This window comes from Eschrichtius robustus, chromosome 2 (genome assembly GCF_028021215.1).
Source record: "Eschrichtius robustus isolate mEscRob2 chromosome 2, mEscRob2.pri, whole genome shotgun sequence".
Lineage (NCBI taxonomy): Eukaryota > Metazoa > Chordata > Mammalia > Artiodactyla > Eschrichtiidae > Eschrichtius > Eschrichtius robustus.
In genome coordinates this window covers 133,801,819-133,813,604 of record NC_090825.1, presented here as the reverse complement: position 1 = coordinate 133,813,604, position 11,786 = coordinate 133,801,819, and positions in this window count along the sequence as shown.

Sequence of the window (11,786 nt, the reverse complement as noted above, 5' to 3'; positions counted from 1 at the left end):
TCACACATCCTAGTTCAGGGCGTGCTTCTTAAAAACTCAACCTAAGAAAAGAATATTCCAGATTTAAGAGTTTGAACCAACACTTTCTTCAGATCTATGCTCCCTCTGTGTCATAGTCTCCTTGTCCTATTCTACAAAGCAATCACCACAAACACTTAAGGATGGCAAGGCAGTGACAAAATTCACAGATTTATCATTCCCTACAGTAAGGTGTGTTTGCTCTGTGAATATCATAACACAAGTAAGTGGTTAACTCCTAGACCTTCTGTACCTGTGCAACAGGTCTTATTCCAGGAATAAAAACAATAATTTAAGCCAGTTTAAGAAATGAACCAGGTGGTCAGTCTCAGAAATCTGTCACAGTCAGGAAACCTCAGTCAATAACCAAAAAGGTAACTTAAAAACAACACAAGTTCTTCAAATGGAGAGGTACACTATGCCCATGCTTTAGAACTCAACATTGACATCATAAAGATATCAGTTCTGCCAAGTCAATATATAAATTTAATACAATCCAAATAAAAATTATCAGCAGTATTTTTGAACTATTTTCATACGGAAAAATAAACAAGTAAAACTAGCCAGAAAAGTCCTATTAAAAAAGGACTTATGTTAAAAAAATAATGAGGACAAATTAGCCCTGCCAGATATTAAAATATGATATAAAGGTACATTAATTAAAGCAACATAATACTGGCCCATAAATAAACATGGAATATTCAAGTAATAGACCCAAAACAATACAGGAAATTAATATATGATAAAGATGTATTATTAAAGTAATGGTGTTCACCGAATGGATAGCCATTTAGCTAAAAAAATTGAATGCATTCCTCTAACCTTAAAACAAAATATATTACAGATGGAGCGAACATTTAAATACAAAAACTGAAAACCACAAAATTATTAGGAAAAAATAGAAGAAATTTTTGTATAGTCTTGGAGTGGAAAGGCCCCCTAAGCATAATATGTAAATCTGTGAATCAGAAGACTGCTCAATTTGACTACACAAAAATTTTTTTTAATTTGCACAGCAGAAACCTCCATAAGCAAAGTAAAAAGAATACATTTAAAAATGGGGTAGAAAAAAAAAATGGGGTAGATTTGTGCAATTCATATCATAAATGGCTTTGTTCCCTAGCATATAAAAAGCCCCTAAAAATTATTATACAAAATCAGCAACTCAATATTTACCAACAGATGTGCAAAGGACAAGTAGATAGTTCACAGGAAAAAAGTACAAATATTCTTAAAATATGATTAGTTTCAATCACAATAAGTCTAAAGGAAAAACACACTCCTATATGACTCTCACACGACTCTACTATACCTCACTTCTGACACCAAATGTGTGTGTTTTCCAAACATTAAGCAATTCTTCCACCCCAGGTGAGTGTCTTACAACATAGACTCAATTCTGACACTATCTACCTAGAGATAGTGTCAAATCCCACAGGTTAAGGTCTGAGTCCTACAAGACTTCAGACACCACTTCATCATTTCTGATGCCAATGTCGCCTGTACTTCTGACCCACTGGCTATAAAATCAGAGAGTCCCAAGAGCCCCTCCTTGGGTTCTATTAATTTACTACAGCAGCTCACAGAATTCAGCAAAACTGTTTACTTACTAGATTACCAGTTTATTATAAAAGGATCTAACTCAGGAACAGCCACATGGAAGAGATGCGTAGGGCAAGGTATGGGGAAAGGGGTGCAAAGCCTCCACGCTGTCCCACCCAGCACCTCCCTGTGTTCACCAATCCAGAAGCTCTCCAAACCCCATTCTTTCAATTTTACTGAAGCTTCATTCTCTAGGCATGATTAATTGATTCAACCTCAATGCCCTCTCCCCTCCAAGGGGGTAGGGGGAGGGTGGAAGAGACTGAAAGTTCTAATCCTCTAATTCTGGTTGGTTCCCCTGCCAACCAGCCCCTTCCTTAGAGGCTTTCCAAAGGTCACCTAATTAACACAAACTCAGGTGTGGTTGAAAGGTTTTTGTTATGAATATCAAAAGACACTCCTATCACTCTGGAAATTCCACTGGTTTTAGAAGTTCTATGCCAGGAATGAGGGACAAAGACCAAATATATATTTTATTATACCTATTCTCTAATACTAAATCTTACTACTAATAAGGTAAGGACAATTAAAACTATAGTGAAATACCATTTTCACCTTCAAATTGGCCACATGGAAAAGTGTGATATTACTCTGTGTTGGTGGGGATACTGGGGAGCAGGCAATCTCATTCACTGCTAGTGCAAGTATGAAGGGAAGCATCTACTGAAATTTTCAATGCACGTTTCCTTTGATCCAGCAAGTCCCCTTTTGTGGGCAGTTCAGAACCCTCTCTAGAATAGGGGTCAGCAATTTTTTTTTTCTAAAAAGGCCCAAAAGTAAATATTTTAAGCTTTGGGCCATGTGGTCTCTGTCTCAACTACTCAACCTTGTTGGTGTAGTGTGAAATCGGCCATTCACATTGCATAAATGAATGAGCATGGCTTTCCAATAAAACTTTATTTATACAAACAGCTGTGGGTAGGATTTAGCCTGCAGCCCATAGTTTGCCAACTCCTGCTCCAGAAGTCAGTAGGTGCAGAAAAGCTGGGCACACCTTCATTGTGGCAGAGACCACTACTGTCCTCAAACTCCATTTCTTCCCCATAGTAAAAGATGTGCAGGCAGGACTTGGAATGCCCAGTCAGTGACGGCATTTCTCAGCCCTACTGGGAGCTGGATGGCCAGGTTAACTAAGCTCTCAATGATGTGGGAGCAAAAGCTCTGTTTCTACCTCTGGCTCATTTGCTTAGGCAAGATTTCTTAAAAAGAAATCTCTGTTCTTTTCCCCTTTCTCACTGGCTGCTGGCAATAACCAGAATGGTATTAAAGCCATACACTGAAAATATTGAAACTGGCAGAGCTGCCTTCAACCAGACTGCCTGAATGACTAGAGGGGACAGAGCTGGCCCATGGTCCCACACATAAGAGAAATTGTTCCAAACATGATCTGAGGGGCAGAACTTTTTGCTTCACAACCTCTTTCTGAGAAGTTAGCATTCCTGATAAAATGCTTAAGCAATTTTCTGTGAACTTTAATGGGATTAAGGTTTGCTCTAGGAAACCAATTACCCACATGCCCAATTACCCACATACTCAGTTGCCAACTGTCAATCAAGGGTCTAGTGACCTTTACCAGACTTTTTCTTTCTGTGTCTAGTCTAACAATGATTATCTAACTGAACTCTTTTCCTATCAAATGTCCCTGCCAAAAGTAAATTTGGGAAGTGGCCTTCTAGGGTCCATTTCCCTGCTGTGCCTGATAGTAATAAAATTTTGATACATGCTCACAGCTAAATTGTCTGAAAACTTTTCTTTAACACTTGGAACACTCACCTGGTACAGTAACATGAGTGAAAAATGAATTTATGTTTCTTTGAGCCATTAAATTTTGTTCTCTATTTCAGCAGCCAAATCTACATTAATATGTTCATATTTTATAAATTTGCTTAAATTTACTATATGCTTACTTTGTACCAGAGACTATACTAAGCACTTTACATGCATTATATGTCACTAAACTCCATTTCCTTCCCATAGTAAATACCCACAGCTAGGATTGGATGCCAGGGCAGGGACCACCACCTCTAATAATAATCGTAGTTGTAGCAGCAATAACAACAATAATAATACTAGTTGATACTTACTGAATGCTTTCTATGAGCCAAGCACTGAGCAAAACTCTTTATACCTTATTCTTTACAACCTTATGGGGATTCTTCTTAGAAAAAACAAGCAACCGATCCAAGTTTTATCACTAGTGTTAATTCACTGAATTTAGAAAATGAAAGGAAACTTACTACTTTCCTAAGGCAAATTCCTGACAGTAAAGCTCAAGACAATCACCTTGGTTGAGGAAGATCCAGAGAAAATGAAGCGCCTCTTAAAAGGGATATGATTCCCCAAAGCATATCAGTATCACTGAGACAAAACTGGTGGTGGGATTTTTTTTTTTTTTTTTTTTTTTTTGCTTTCCTAAAAGGGACACTATTTTTATAGGCTGAGAAGCACCATACACTTTTGCTGTTTAGGGCTATCTCACTGGTCCTTCAGAAGGCAAAAATTTGAAGGTGCTCTTCAAGACTTTTCTCCTAAGTGCCCCTACCCTTCAGGAGAAAGAAGTCATCAAATTTTGTCCCCAAAGACTTGACTCTTTTCTAAACCAACCTCAGATTACAGACATAGGAGGAAGAATTAGATTTTGATTTGAAGAACGGGCTGGGCCTGGAATACTTTTCCAGCATTTTCTCTAAGGAGGATTTAAGAATAGATATATTCATGCTGCACTTCAGTAGGGTTGAAGGGATTTTTTTGGTTTTGCTTTTGCTTTTGCTTTTGTGGTTATGTCCATGAACACAAGGGGAGGCTCAGTTCTGCAGAGCTCTGCACATGCACTCACCCTGGTCCTGAAGGAGTGGGGTGTCCTCCCTAGAGAACCTCTGTGGCCCTCTCGGGTGAACCAACCTCTTGAGCCTGCGCAGAACTCAGCTTCTCCAATGACACACTCAGGCAACAAGAAAGAAACAGCTGAAACAATGTAGGGATGGTTTCCCCCACCCCCACCGCAGTGTCAAGAGAGGACTGGCTGCCCCACCTGTCTTTTGAAACTAAGAAAAAATCCTGGAATTTATAGACATTTTCAAGTTACGGAAGTCTCAAGAGAAAGATATTTGGAGTCCCTGCATATGAGGAAGAGTTTAAGCAATATTAGAAAAAGGATTCATCCACCTATGCATCCATCCATTCATTTTACAAATAATTATTGAGGACTTACTATATGCCAGGCCCTGTTCAAAATCTAGGGGAGGAGGGAGAAGCAGGGAAGTACTGGTCAAGGGTACCAAGTTTCAGTTACGCAAGATGAACAAGTCCTAGAGATCAACTGTACGCCACAGTGCCTATAGCAGGGGTACCCAACCCCCGGGCCGCAGACCCATACCGGGCCGAGGCCTGTTGGGAACCAGGCCGCACAGCAGGAGGTCAGCGGTGGGAGAGCCAGCGAAGCTTCATCTGCCGCTCCCCATTGCTCCCCATCGCTCGCATTACCACCTGAACCATCCCCATCCCCATTCTCACCCCCAGGCCGTGGAAAAAGTCTTCCACAAAACCAGTCCCTGGTGCCAAAAAGGTTGTGGACTGCTGGCCTATAGTTAACAACAATGTATTGCACACTTCAAAATGTGCCAAAAGGGTAGCTCTTATGTTAAGTGTTTTTATCACAAAAATAAATAAGTAAGTAAAGAGGGTGGGAGGAAACGCTTGGAAGTGATGGATATGTTTATGACATTGATTGTGGGAATGGTTTCACAGGTGTATATTTATCTCCAAACTCATCAAGTTGTATACATTAAATATGTACAGCTTTCCGTATAACGATCACACTTCAATAAAGTGGTTTCAAAAAACCCTAGGGATACGACAGTGAACAAGGTAGTCAAAGAGATGTGACTACATTTGTAACCCTTGTTGTGGTTCATGCAAGCATCAAATATAGATTTTGTAATGTCACATGTGTTTTTTTCAGCTCACACTTGCGTTCTCACTCACCCAGCCATCCTGAGAAGTGCATCTAGCCCTCACCCAGGAGTCGGGGCATCCACGTACAATGTTGGTTATGTGCAGCCAAGCGCTCGCCTCATTGGTCCTCCCCCAAGACTGAAATTCTCCTCAAGAAGTCATCCCTTAGGGCTCAGACTTGTGTAAATGTGGGGAATTCCCTGGTGATCCAGTGGTTAGGACTCCAGGCTTCCACTGCTGGGGGCACAGGTTCACTCCCTGGTCGGGGAACTAAGATCCCACAAGCCTCGCAGCACAGCCAAAAATAAATTAATTAACTAATTGATCAATTAATTAAAAATACACAGACTTGTGTAAATGTTAGAGTCCCCATTTAGATGCAAATATCCCTGCAGCCATGACACATTACATCATTGTCATTCATTATCACCTTTCAAGTGTAACAGCAACTGGGAAGTCTAAGAAATCCTGGAGAGGGAGAGAACCTAAGAGTGCTTCCAGGAAGAAAGGCCTAACTGGTGGCCTCAGCAGGAATATGGGAAGGGGGTTGCCAAGAGATTGAAGAAAGGTGAACTGATCACATACTTCCACTTGGAGAGACTGAAGGACATTCTTGAAGGAGGGACCAGAAGGCAACAGGACAGTCAGTGACAAACTGAATGATGTCTGCTATTGGACTATGTAATCAGCTACTCATGTATATTTCCAGATATATCTGAACCTCTTAATGGTTCACAATCATTTTTGGAAGTAGGTGTGGTATACCCTATGTAACAATATAGAGAAAAATCTACTTACCAGGAGAACCCACCCACCACCAACATTGTTTACTTGGATGAATAACTAAATTAGAAGCTTTGATGAGGAAGGAGGCCTCCAGGAGGTGCTTGATGATCACTCCGGGGCTAATTCCAGGGTTTGGTTTTGCTGACAAGGGTCTATAAATTGGGGACACAAGCTGAGTAGGCTGGATAATAAAAGAGTCTTCAGAGGCTGTTTGGAGTAAGAGGGGGGAATGACAATGTCACTGGCAGAGGACAGAATAGGGATGAGGGTTTTATTAGTTCTCTAATGTGTGGCCTCCGATGCAAATCATCTTCCCTATTTCCTCATGAAATCTTCAGTAAAAGTCCATTTTTCTTAATGTGTCCTGTTACTGGGGGTTCACCAAAGACCCTAGGGAATAGCATGAGCACCAGTCATCCACAGCAGTCTACCACACCTCACTTCCAATTATAAATACTTAAAGAACTGGAGTTGGGGCTTCCCTGGTGGCGCAGTGGTTAAGAATCCACCTGCCAATGCAGGGCACACGGGTTCGAGCCCTGGTCCGGGAAGATCCCACATGCCGCGGAGCAACTAAGCCCATGCGCCACAACTCCTGAGCCTGTGCTCTAGAGCCCGCAAGCCACAGCTACTGAAGCCTGTGCACCTAGAGCCCGTGCTCCACAACAAGAGAAGCCACTGCAATGAGAAGCCCACGCACCGCAACAAAGAGTAGCCCCTGCTCACCACAACTAGAGAAAGCCTGCATGCAGCAACAAAGACCCGACACAGCCAAAAATAAATTAATTAAATAAAATTTAAAAAAAAAAAGAACTGGAGTTGTACAAGGCCCAATGCAGGGAGCCTGCTGCATAATGCAGCATTAGGTTTGGAGATGGCATTTTTTTTTATTTTATTTCTTTTATTGAAATATAGTTGATTTACAATGTGCCAATCTCTGCTGTACAACAAAGTGACTCAGTTATACACATATAGACATTCTTTTTTTATATATTCTTTTCCTTTATGGTTTATCACAGGATATTGAAAATAGTTCCCTGTGCTATATAGTAGGACCTTGTTGTTTATCCATTCTATATATGATAGTTTACATCTGCTAATCCCACACTCCCTATCCTTCCCTCCCCCACTCCTCCTCCCCCTTGGCAACTACAAGTCTGTTCTCTATGTTTGTGAGTCTGTTTCTGTTTCAAAGATAAGTTCATTTGTGTCATATTTTAGATTCCACATATAAGTGATATCATATGGTAGTTGTCTTTCTCTTTCTGACTTACTTCACTTAGTATGATAATCTCTATTTGCATCCATGTTGCTGTGAATGGCATTATTTTGTTCTTTTTTATGGCTGAATAGTATTCCATTGTATATCTGTACCACATCTTCTTTATCCATTCATCTGTTGATGGACATTTAGGTTGTTTCCATGACTTGGCTATTGTAAATAGTGCTGCTATGAACACAGGGGTGCATGTGTCTTTTTGAATTATAGTTTTATCCAGGTATATGCCCAGGAGTGGGATCACTGGATCATATGGTAATTCTGTTTTTAGTTTTCTGAGGAACCTCCACACTGTTTTTCATAGTGGCTGCACCAACTTACATTCCCACCAACAGTGTGGCAGGGTTCCTTTTTCTCACACCCTCTCCAGCATTTGTTATTTGTAGACTTTTTAATGATGGCCATTCTGATAGGTGTGAGGTGGTACCTCATTGTAGTTTTTATCTGCATTTCTCTAATAATTAGTGATGTTGAGCATCTTTTCATGTGCCTACTGGCCATCTGTATGTCTTCTTTGGAGAAATGTCTATTAAGGTCTTCTCCCCATTTTTCAATTGGGTCGTTTGTTTTTTTGTTGTTGAGTTGTATGAGCTGTTTGTATATTTTGGAGATTAAGCCCTTGTCTGTCGTGGAGATGAGATTTTTAATGGTGGTGAATGTACTCAAACTACAGTGCTTTGATGGGGCAATACCAAATCAGTGCTTTTTATTCAAAACAAGGTTTATACTTTTCAAAAATGAAAGTGTCTAATCCTCATAGTTAGGAGAACATAGCAGGCATAATTTCCCCATTTTCAGGAGGCATGTGACTCTGGATTGACAAGACTAGAGAATTCCACCAAGGTCACTTTTCCCAATGAAGACAAGAATTAGAGAACCTGGATCTCCACTGAGAGACAGACATCATCCATGGGTCCTGGGAGCCACATTCGAACATAGAGCTTCATGAAATTGACCTCCTAAAAGTAAATTCCATTTTCTTCTCCATCAAAAGGCTGCTGAGACACCATTGGGTGGCACTATTGCTTACACTTTAAAATTTCAGATAGTAAAGCAAAGCCACATTTCAAACCCAGAAGCAGAAAGAATAGCAGAGCTTTCTCCAAGAAGCTCTAGAAGACAGCATCCTACCAAGGTGTAGCATCAATACAGCTCAACTACAGAAGGTTTAAAATAGGTAAAATACGATTTCTTGGAAAATAACCCAACTCATATAAAAGACATAATCCACCAGATTCAATGAACATCAGTATCCTCATTACAATTTCAATGCAACTTGACATCCTAAAGAGCTCTTTTCTTCATCCGAGATGGATTGCCAGCAATTGTCACTCACTTCTGTTTAGGGGATAATGGGGGAAGGCATACTGTTTTGTGGCTTTTGCTTTCTGCAAACATGTTTAAGCCTTGGTTAGTCGATTACCCCCATGACTCCTATATCCATTTACAGTAATTTCTATTAAGAAAAGTTCCACCTCTTGCACTAATGGGAGCTCCGATGATCAACTCAAGGTCCCTAGCTACTATGTTTAGCTGCTATCGCTGCTTGGACGTCTAAGACCTTTCTCTGCACTATAGAAAAATGGATCTTTGAGGAATATCATGATTCTCATTACTCCTCCTCTCACACCCACGTCACTAGCAGACAGAAATCAGCACAGGGGACAGCCAGCAAATCAACACTGGGAACAGTTTTTACAGTTACCATTGTCTGGCATAACACACACAAGCACACATGTGCCACACACAATGGGATTTTATTCAACACAGCAGCCTTGTATTAATTACATTTTTCACCGTTAATACTTTTTCACTAATTTAAATAGCTCCCTCCATGCTGCTGTCCCAGAGTAAAATCAGACATGTCCACTGCTAATCGCATTACAATGAAAGAGTGCACTATCACAATGAATTACATGTGCCACCTTTTTTCAGTGGCACATTCCCAGCTCATGACAGCCAGAGAAACAACAGGAGAAAAGAAAAAACCAAAAACATAAGCCATATATAAAATGAGAAGAAAAAGACAATAGAAAATTATCCCAAAGTTTGATGCAGTGGATATGACTGATGGTGGGAGTCCTCCCCATTCAAGCCCGGCTTCTAAGGAAACTGAGAAGAAAAAGCCCAAGACAGAGATTTTAAACAAAGTCCTCGCCTTGTTACTCAGTGTGGTCCACAGAGTAGCAGGAATGGCATCGTCTGAGAGCTTGATAGAATGCAGGTTCTCAGGCCTTACTTAGACCTAATGAATCAGATTCTTCATTTTAACAAACACGCAGGTGATATGCATGCACATTAAAGTCTGAGAAGCTCTGCTCTAGTTCGCCGGGGTATGAGAAAACAGAAGCTTCCTAATGATGGAGGGCCAGTTCCTACGATTTGGCTAGGATGAACCTAGCAGAGAAGGTTAAGAAAGGAAGTAATGTTTTAATTTTTTTCAATGTGTTACAGGGCCTCTTGCCCATAAATTCTGAGACAGAGTCAACTAGACAATGTGTTGACTCTGACAAATTATTATTATTTTTTTAACATCTTTATTGGAGTATAATTGCTTTACAATGGTGTGTTAGTTTCTGCTTTATAACAAAGTGAATCAGCTATACATATACATATGTCCCCATATCTCCTCCCTCTTGCCTCTCCCTCCCATCCTCCCTATCCCACCCCTCTAGGTGGTCACAAAGCACCGAGCTGATCTCCCTGTGCTATGTGGCTGCTTCCCACTAGCTATCTGTTTTACGTTTGGTAGTGTATATATGTCCATGCCACTCTCTCACTTGACAAATTATTTTTAATGTCACTTTCTGCTTGTACTCTGAACATGCCTTGTCTTACAGTGTAAGTACATGCAAGTTGCAACATGACATAAAGATGTGTATTTTATTAGTGACTTTGTCCTTTTACATGATATTTTAAGTTCTACTGTGAAATCTAGGCCATTGTATCCACATCTATTGTAATTTCAATCATTAGATATTAAGACTGAAACTTAGAATAGATTTCTCAAAGTTGAAATCATGAAAATGAGGAAATTCTTCAAAAATACCTCAAAAGCTCATGTAGAATTGGTGGATCTTCTTGTTCCTTTAAGGACCAATGTGTGATGTTCAGAAATACTGCCTTTGTCATGAAACCCTCTCCCCACTTCCTTGTAAGAAAAATTGATAAGACAGTGAGCAGAGAAGTTACTATCTAATACTTATGTTCAGGGCTGATGCTCAGTGATAAGCATAGAACCACACCAGTTGCTTACAGCTGGTGGCCCATCTGATTGGTCAGTGCCTATGGTACCAGTTGTTAAATACTTTTTTTTTTTAACATCTTTATTAGAGTATAATTGCTTTACAATGGTGTGTTAGTTTCTGCTGTATAACAAAGTGAATCAGCTGTACATATACATATATCCCCATATCTCCTTCCTCTTGAGTCTCCCTCCCACCCTCCCTATCCCACCCTCTAGGCGGTCACAAAGCACTGAGCTGATCTCCCTGTGCTATGCGGCTGCTTCCCACTAGCTATCTATTTTACATTTGGTAGTGTATATATAAGTCCATGCCACTCTCTCACTTCGTCCCAGCTTACCCTTCCCCCTCCCCGTGTCCTCAAGTCCATTCTCTAGTAGGTCTGCGTCTTTATTCCTGTCCTGCCCCTAGGTTCTTCATAACCATTTCTTTTTTAGATTCCATATATATGTGTTAGCATACGGTATTTGTTTTTCTCTTTCTGACTTAAATACTTTTGATATCACCTATTCCTATATTCTAGTTAGTGTCACAGACCAAGGAGTGTCTGGAGAGTGAGAACTGCAGTCATGAAACAAAGCATGGGTAAGAGAGTTCCCTTTCTCTCTGTCATACACAAGCAGGACCACCTTCCTTTCACACAGATGTCAAAAGTAAGCATGGTAGGCATGTGTGTACCTGTTCTGATGTGAGGACACCTGGAAGAGTTCACACATATCTCCTTTACACACTGTTTGCTTTGAGTCTCCAGGAAAATCCGCATTTTGAAACTATATTTCCCCCTACCAGGCAAAAACAGTTAATAATAATAATAATAATAATAATAATAATAATAATAATAATAATGGCAGCATCAGAGAAGAACAATGAGAAATATAGATTCTTTTAATTCATTTATTCAT